The sequence below is a fragment of the Magallana gigas genome, chromosome 9 (genome assembly GCF_963853765.1).
Source record: "Magallana gigas chromosome 9, xbMagGiga1.1, whole genome shotgun sequence".
In the NCBI taxonomy this organism is placed as follows: Eukaryota; Metazoa; Mollusca; class Bivalvia; order Ostreida; family Ostreidae; genus Magallana; species Magallana gigas.
Window position 1 is genome coordinate 8,769,538 of NC_088861.1, and position 8,674 is coordinate 8,778,211.

General features: G+C 32.1%; 1 protein-coding gene across 1 annotated transcript in view; it reads left to right on the top strand.

Moving 5' to 3' along the window:
• The window catches only part of LOC105343789 (uncharacterized), a 78,072-nt gene extending 77,899 nt beyond the window's left edge, over positions 1-173 (top strand). The window contains exon 10 of the mRNA XM_066070817.1: positions 50-173. The gene's annotated coding sequence lies outside the window, so the exon portion shown is untranslated. The remainder of the gene's footprint in view (positions 1-49) is intronic.
• The last annotated feature ends 8,501 nt before the right edge of the window (positions 174-8,674 follow it).

The following is an 8,674-nucleotide window of genomic DNA, read 5'->3' on the forward strand; positions in this document are numbered from 1 at the left end:
CCCCCATACATAGCTGTCATTTTTACTGTCTATGCCTTATTAATTCCAGATACAAGTTATTCCTCGGTTCGAGCTTAGGGGCTACGTTCAAAAGCATTAGAGACGCTGATGGGCTGGGCGAAGATCATTGTGAACTCGTCGGCGGATCTGAAGCTAATGCAGTCGCAGAAGAATACAATATGTCTCCGAATGTTAAAGGTAGAGTAAAATGTGCAAAAACTTACTTATTATACACGTCCTTGGTAAAGCTAAGGACGTATAAAGGCGCGGATTTCTGTTCAGATGAAACATAACCATTAACGTATGCACACAAGAGTGGGATAAAATGAAGTTATATTTTTTTTTTTAAATAAAACATTAAGATCAAAATCCAAAGTCATCGTAGCATCATTGAAATAAACAGGGTCATGGTACAGATAGTAGAAATAGATAGATTTTTTTCCTCCTTTGTATAAAATTCATAAACATGTACAGGTTTAATTTAATTTTTACACCTTATGCTCTAAAAATAGTTTCATGTTCTTCAAGCATTGGAATCTTTTAATTGTAATAAAAAGCTAGCAATGGAGTTAAAAGATTTTCCGAATGCAACATAAAAATATTATTTACACACGATTTTAAGACACATTCGTCGATAAAAATATGAGGTGTATCAATGTAAAAAATAATATTAAAGAAAATCACATATAGCGATAATATTTTATGCACATGGAAATTAATGTGCCATATGTATAATTGTCAAGAACTCCCTACATTTTACGACATTTGTACGTTATGTAGAAATGGATGAGTAGAAAGGGAGTTATAAAGACCTCTAGATAAAGCATTCTTACACCTACGTCCAAATTCTTATCATTCATAGAAATAATATTTATCATAAAATTACGCTTGAATTTGTAAACATCAAAGTAATATCGAGACATATTTTAATTATAGCATTTCATTTTTTTCAAATTCAAAATAATTGATCATGTTGTGCAAATCTTACTTAAGTCTTAAACTGCTTCGTGCTTTTAGAGCCGGGGCCGATATATTCTACACAAAATAAAATTAAGTAGAAGAATATTTAATTTGGTATAGATATAAACATTAACCTATATTTTCTTGTTAGCTCTTAAGGAGATTGGCACCTGAAATAATAGTAATGACAATCATCTGAAAACCACTTGGATTTAAAGACTGGGACCTATAATGTTCATTTATTTTATTTGTGACCCATGTCACATGTCATTTTTTGGAAACATAGGGCCCCATACAGAAATGATAATTTTCCTGATTTTTAAAATTTGACATAGAAATTATTTATTGAAATAAATCAAACAAATATTTATAGTTTGAACTATTATTGAGTAATGATTTTGATACAGTATGAAGTTGACCACATGTAGTGACTTTAAAAGTAAAATCCAAGTCAAAGGTTAAAGATTCGTGCTTTACTGGTGGCTTCGAAGGCCAGTACTTAATGAACACAACAACAGATGTTACAAAATTTTGGAGTCATCAAATTATAACATAAATGAAAAAATATATAATAATATCATCTTTTCAAAACCTTGCAGACAATAGACATACATTAAATGTCTCATTTAAATGTAAAACAAGTAGGGATCGCATCTAAAAAATATGAGGTACAGCATGAAATAAGCTAATTTTAGGCCAAATTGAAGTTAATTTTTTCTTAACTTTTGTGAAATATAAGCTAAATACGCCAAATAATACCGATAGAAATGTCAAAATATGTTTTTATGAATATATCGTTATACAGAAATTGTCTAGAAGTTTGGTCTGCACTGAAAATTAGAAAGTTAAAGTAACAGTACTCTAAAACTAGGGAGTTATGAAAATTGTTCAAATTTTGTTATAACCTTAAAAATGAAATTATTCTTTACTTAATAATATAGTTTATTGCCAGACATCATATTTAGAATTTGAAGGTAGATCAGATGGGTAATTTGTTCAGCATTCAGCATCTTTAATTTTTTCACACTAAAGGCGTTGAGGTGAGATATGTATAGGACTTAATTTGCACTACGCAATGTTCTTATACCCCCATGAACCACCCAAGAAAGATTTTTATTGTTTTCTACGCTTCACAGATTTTCCCTTATGTATAGAAGCGCTTTTAATAGAGTAACTGTTTAAAGGAGTGGGATGGCTTTGGAAAATTAGAAAGAACTTTTTTCTAGAGTCATAGTTTTTATCTACCACTAGATTCAACATATGCATGCCGAGACTTGATTCAGTAAGATAAACAGAATTTGAAAAAAGGAAATAAAGTTTTGTCACAGTCATGCCCTTTTTACAATGTACCACACTTTCTCTACATAAGATTTTTCCTTAGGCTGGATAGGCAACGATCATGGAAAAGAGTGCCCTTACCCTGTGTTTGATGGTCTTCAACCCCCCCCCCCCCCCTCCAATCCACCTCTTGGTATTCCTTTCATATGGTCTTAAAAAGCATTTTAACATATTAAGATATAATAGTGTGGGCTGTCCTATGAATACATATAATTCGTATCTTCAAAAGCTATATATTAATCTTAATACATTAACAGTAAAATCATTTGTTACAATGAAAGTTGAATTTTTTTAAACCGAAAAATGTGGATCCGCTTTATTTACTATATTTGAATTGTCATATGGTTTTGATAGTTCTTGGCATTTCAGAATCATCTTAGTTGAAAATGGGGTCATTTTGTGATTCCAGTGCTTGTGATGTACAATATGTATATGACTTGTCAATCGGTTACGAAAATAGTCAAGTCAAAGTAATTATCAAAAGTATAACAACTACCATTATCGTTATTTGTAGTAGGTATATTGTGTACTACAATGCTTTTAGTTTGCTTATTGATTACTTCGAACGTAAAAAAAAATTAAAATAAATACACTGAATTTAAATCGCAGAGTATCAAAAAAAAATAATTTGTAATTTATGTATTTTTTATTACATATTATTTGCATTGTTTTACTTTAATTTAGTTTATTACAGACAAACTATATGATATGAATTAAATTTTGCTCCCATAATTCGCCATTTTTTAAGTGTTTCGGGTACAATAAAATATTATGTTAATTTTTTAGAAGAGATGATGTAAAATATATTTTTCACCTATTAATTTGATTTATTTGCACTCGCAGTATATGACGGTATAAGTGTCGCTATTTCAATAACTCAATCAAAATCACCCCAAAATGGATATTTTTCTTGACACCTTGAAGAATTGACATCTTTTTATGAATTTGAAATATATAGCGCATGCTTGAACAAGAAAAAATATTTGTCACCTTTTATTGTTTGTTTGTTGAAGCATGAATGAAAAACTGCTTGAAAACATGTTGTTTAATGCTAAAAATGCTAAATGGCCGGAAAAGGTTGTCTTTACGATGTCGTATTTTTAAATTGTGGGCATTCGAATCAAAATGAACATTATGTAAAAACATCACATATATATATTTGTACAAAGAAAACAAAGAATGACAGTAAAATGATGATGTTCATTTAAGGGGGCCATTTTAGGCCAATGTCATTTATAGTCCTTCATGCTAATTTTCTTATTCGGATTTCCATTTTTAGCTCACCTAAGCTGAAAGCTCAAGTGACCTTTTCTGATCACATTTTGTCCGTCGTCCGTCTGTCCGTCCGTCTGTCCGTCTGTAAACTTTTCACATTTTGAACTTCTTCTCTAAGACCACTTATCCAATTACAACTAAATTTGGCACAAGGCATCCTTGTGGAAAGGTGAATAAAAATTGCAGAAATGAAAAGCCAGTTTTGATCCAAAGCGGAGAAATCCTCGAAACTGTAAAAAAAAGGGGGGGGGTGAATTTTAAAAAAAATTCTTCTCAAGAACTACTGAGTTAAATTCAACGCAATTTAGCATAAATGATCCGTATGGAAAGGAAAATATAAATTGCAAATATTAAGTGCTAATTCTTTTTCATATTTGAGCTAATTACGAAAATAATAGTAATCATTTTACATATTCGGGTTCATTATTGGGACGTACTAAAGACGGAATACACTAATGACAGGTCAATGTAAATTTTCAGGTCTTTTGTTTTCCTGCGTAAATAACTGATCAGTATGATATATTTTGACACATATATATACTTGGAAATAAAATAAAATTAAAAAAAACCCATAAAGTCATTTCATTTGACCAAAAGTTAAAAAAGTGTCATTTATATAAAATTTCAGGTCTTTAATGTCGTTCGTATTTCAGGTCTTTAGTACGTTCCTTCCCTCGAAAATAGGCCTCTTTGTTTATAGCGACTAAATCTAACGAAGCAAAGATAATTTGTTTGTTGTGAAACAGTTCACGTGCAAAGGTAATCTGTGAAACTAGCAATATAGATTTGTGCCGATTTTGTAAAGTAAATTGAGGTTTAATAATTAAATGCGTTGACATTTTCACTTATTACGGTGGTTTTTGTTTTGAATTTTGTTTCATTGTCATTTGGGATCTTATCGCCTATATTTTAAAAATTTTACGTATGAGATCAAACATAGATTTCGGTTAACCATGCAGCTGATTGTTCTGCGCAAACAAAGCAAAGTCTAATGCATCAACGCAATAATAAAAGACAATATATGCAATCGGTAAATCGCTATGATCTCTGCGCAGTAGTTTATTTATGCATTTTTTGGAGGCTATTCAGTGAAAACAGACATTATTTTTGCTGATGGAAATATATAGATGTATATGTATGCTTTGAAAATAAATTTAGCTCTTTCTTTGTTTCAGTGCATTTTACCTGTGTTTTCATTGTTTACAAATTTATATTTACTCACCATATTTGACAGTCAAGCTTTGAGTTACTGTATAAGCAAGATACAGAGCTTTTCTCACAATTCTATGTTTGTACACAGAACTGATGAAATGTGTTTTTTTGGTTTACAAAATACTGATGGAAAATACCAAGTTCAAAAATCTTGAATGTAATAAACTCATGTGAACAAAAACATGACTCAAACTTCGCATAATTTTGAGGTCTTTGTCTTGCTGATAATTCTAAGACTGATGTTAAAATTTTAGTTGATCATTACTGGCGTGTGACCAGTTCTCGCCGAGTACCATTTCTCGCCAGTACATTGTGACGTCATTTTATCACCCCCCCCCCCCCCCCCAGGAAGTGGAAGTGGAAATGACCATTTATCTCAGAAACTCTTACAATTCTGACCCCTAAACTATATACATTATTGTTCCATGTGTTAAGGGGCATCAAATCGTATGTAGGTAATGGGCCCTGGGAGTGGTCCTGAAAGAGGAAGTGCCCAAATATCTCGAAAACGGTCAAGATCCCCACCCCTAAACCATAGATATTATTGTTCCTTGTGTTAAGGGAAATCACATGGTATGTAGGTTATGAGCCCCAGGGGTGGTCCTGACCCCCCTCAAACAGGAAGTGCTCAAATAACTTGAAAACGGTTAAGATCCCCACACCTAAACCATATATATTCTTATTCCTTGTGACAAGGGGCATCAAATGGTATGTAGGCCATTGGCCCCGGGGGTGGTCCTGACGCCCCTCAAACTGGAAGTGCCCAAATATCTTGAAAACAGTTTAGATCCCCACTCCTAAACCATATATATTCTTGTTCCTTGTGTCAAGGGGCATCAAATAATGATAAAGTTTGACCCAACTCCAAATATTGGCCTCATTCCTTTGGGAGACTTTATAATTGCCCCGAGTATAATTACATGTTGTTATTTTTAGTATGTATATCTATCATTTAAATCTAAGTTTTCAATGACTGAGCCAATTTAGTGCAGAGTATAGGACTGCCTGAAAATAAAATAAAATACGTCGGGGCAGGCCACTTTCAATGGGCAAGCGGGAAGGAGAATCTAAAGATTAATTTTAGGTTGCCATATTGTAAATGGTTTTCACGATAAAACTGTTAAAGATATCGACATATAGTGGGAACTTCAGATACATAGATTGTGTAATGGGCAATATATTGCACCCCCCATCCCCAAACTAGATATCATGACCCCCGGGGGTATGGTGGGGCCACAATGGGGGGGGGGGGGTCGAAGTTTTACATATGAATAATTATTAGAGTAAATCTTTAAAAATCGTCTTCTCAGATACTAATCAGCCAGGAAAGCTGAAACTTTCGTAGACGCATCCTTAGGTAGTGTAGATTCAAAGTTGTGAAAATCATGACCTCTGGGGGGTAGGGTGGGGCAAAATGGAGGGTTGAAGTTTTACATAGGAATATATAGAGTAAATCTTTAAAAATCTTCTTCTCAGAAACTAATCAGCCAGATGATTCTTTTCACTAGTAATTGTTAAAACATTGGCTCCAGGACGATTCTTCGACCTCACAAGAAGGTTCAAAGTTTGATGTAGCTTTATATTCCATATATAAACAATTGTTAAGGATCTCTTTGAGAACTGCAATACTCAACATGTGATATGACTTTAAAATCATCCTGTTAGAAAAGGGACTAATGATTATAAACAAAAGAATATCCAGGGGGGAAAATGTATCTTATTTATACAGGATCTACATGTACTATTGTGCATTGTCCAGACAGTTTGATTTATGACTCCATTAAGCTGATTTTATCATACCTATTGTTCCTCAGGTGAGCGATGTGCCCCATGGGCCTCTTGTTTTAAAAATGATGTATGATCGAAGAAATTACTTTATAATGTTTTAAGATAACATGAACAAAACAAAAATGTTTTTCATTTTCATAATTTCAAATATCTTAAAAAAAGAAATACAATGGAAAAAATGTTCAAAATTCGTCTGATTTTTTTTTCGTGCACTTAAAATAGTTCAAATTAAATGAAAATTGTCAATGAAGTTAATTCACATTTCAATTAACGAACAGATGATATTAGCTGTAAAGACTTATATACTTAGTAGATATAAGGGTGAAAATCATCTCACTAATTTTGGACCATAAATATAATATAGTGACGCCCATCAATGTTATATGTGCATAACTTAATATGAATATAATGAATGAAAATATATTTGAACATGAAACACATAATTTAACCATGAAAAGAGATGCAATGAAAATGGATAAAACACATTTTTACAAAACTGGGGAACAAAATGATTTTGAAGATACAATGAACAAAATATTATATTCTAGATTCATCACTTCCTCTGATTTAATTTGCCCCTGAGTAATTGTATCATCGATTAATAGTAAAGTCATCGCCATTATAAACGTCTTCGGTTTCCTTACCCTGTGTTATATTCTTCTAGTTCATCAGAAGAACTGTCATCTGCTGTGTTTTCCTCGCACGGAGCAATCTAAGGAAAATCCTTTTCAAGTTCTACTTTCTTGATAAAATTGTGGAGCTTGCAGTGATTTTTATAAAGCCTCTTCTTCATCTTTTAAATTTTTTTTTCATTTTTGGCGCCTTTTGTGGTTTTTGTTGTTGTTGTTGTTGCTTTCTCCACTTTGCCACCTTATACGGATCACCATTAGGTTTCCTTCATCTTGGCTTGTCTGTGTGTTATCCTGGTTCTCTTCCATCGAGTCACCTAAAGACATCATTTCACGACGTTTGTTCATTCATTTCACCCTTCTCTGACGCTTTATTGTCAACTTCTTTAGTTTATTGGGCATTCATTTGTTCTCTTTTATAGCGTCTTCATCATTGTCTTTGATATCATCAGCATCATCTATTGTTGCTGCAGGGATATTCAAAATCAAAACAAAGGTCTGAGCACAAGCTCTAGCTAGTTTGTGTAAATAAACTAATTTGAAAAAAATGGACTTATTTGATTTTTACAATTCTTATTCTGGTAACAACCCCATCCCCCAACCCAATAAAAAACAAAAAAAGCAACAACAAAAAAACGAAAAAAAGAAAGAAAAAAAAAACAAATTAAAAAAAGGCAAAAGAACGTTTTGTTTTTTAATTTATAACTTTTTAATTTTTGCATACAATGTACCTATAGAAACAACCGACGCAAATATGTCAGGCATATAGTGCATATTTTTTACTTATATTTATATAATTTTCAGCAATTGTACAGTTATTTCCATATCATAATAGTCATTGAAAAACTATACGTTTCAAAATATATCCGTAGTGTTATCACAGATGATGGCAGTGGTAAATGTAAAAAAAGATATACATTGTGTCTACAACACCAGTTATATTATCTAATTGCTGAAAATTATAAAAATATAAGTCCTAAGGAACCATTCTTTGGATATCATAAAGTGATCAAATACGTACGGTTGGATGTGTTTAAATCTATAATGAATCCCTTCGGTCTTTATTTGATTTGATCACCCCTGACCGTATACCTTATACAATTCAAAAAATGATTTCTTATTTCTTAAATACATACTTTTAATTATTACCATTGCTACTATCATGTCATTTACATTCCGGTTTTACTCTAAACCGTATTAGCCGCAATTTGTAAATATTAATAATTCTACATAGTTTAAAATAAGTTTCCGCATAGGAACTAAATACATCTGGCAAAGTTTTGCAAACAAACGAAGTGATAGTTTTCCTTTGGTTCATTTGAAATTTTACAATGAAGTTTGAAAAATATTAAAGAGAATACAGCTATATATAGTACGGGGGAAAACCTTCGATTTCGTACACAAGTTGTTTCAAATGCAAAGGAATTATAAAACAAAATCATAATCTAGGAGGGAGCGGGGTTAAGATAAAA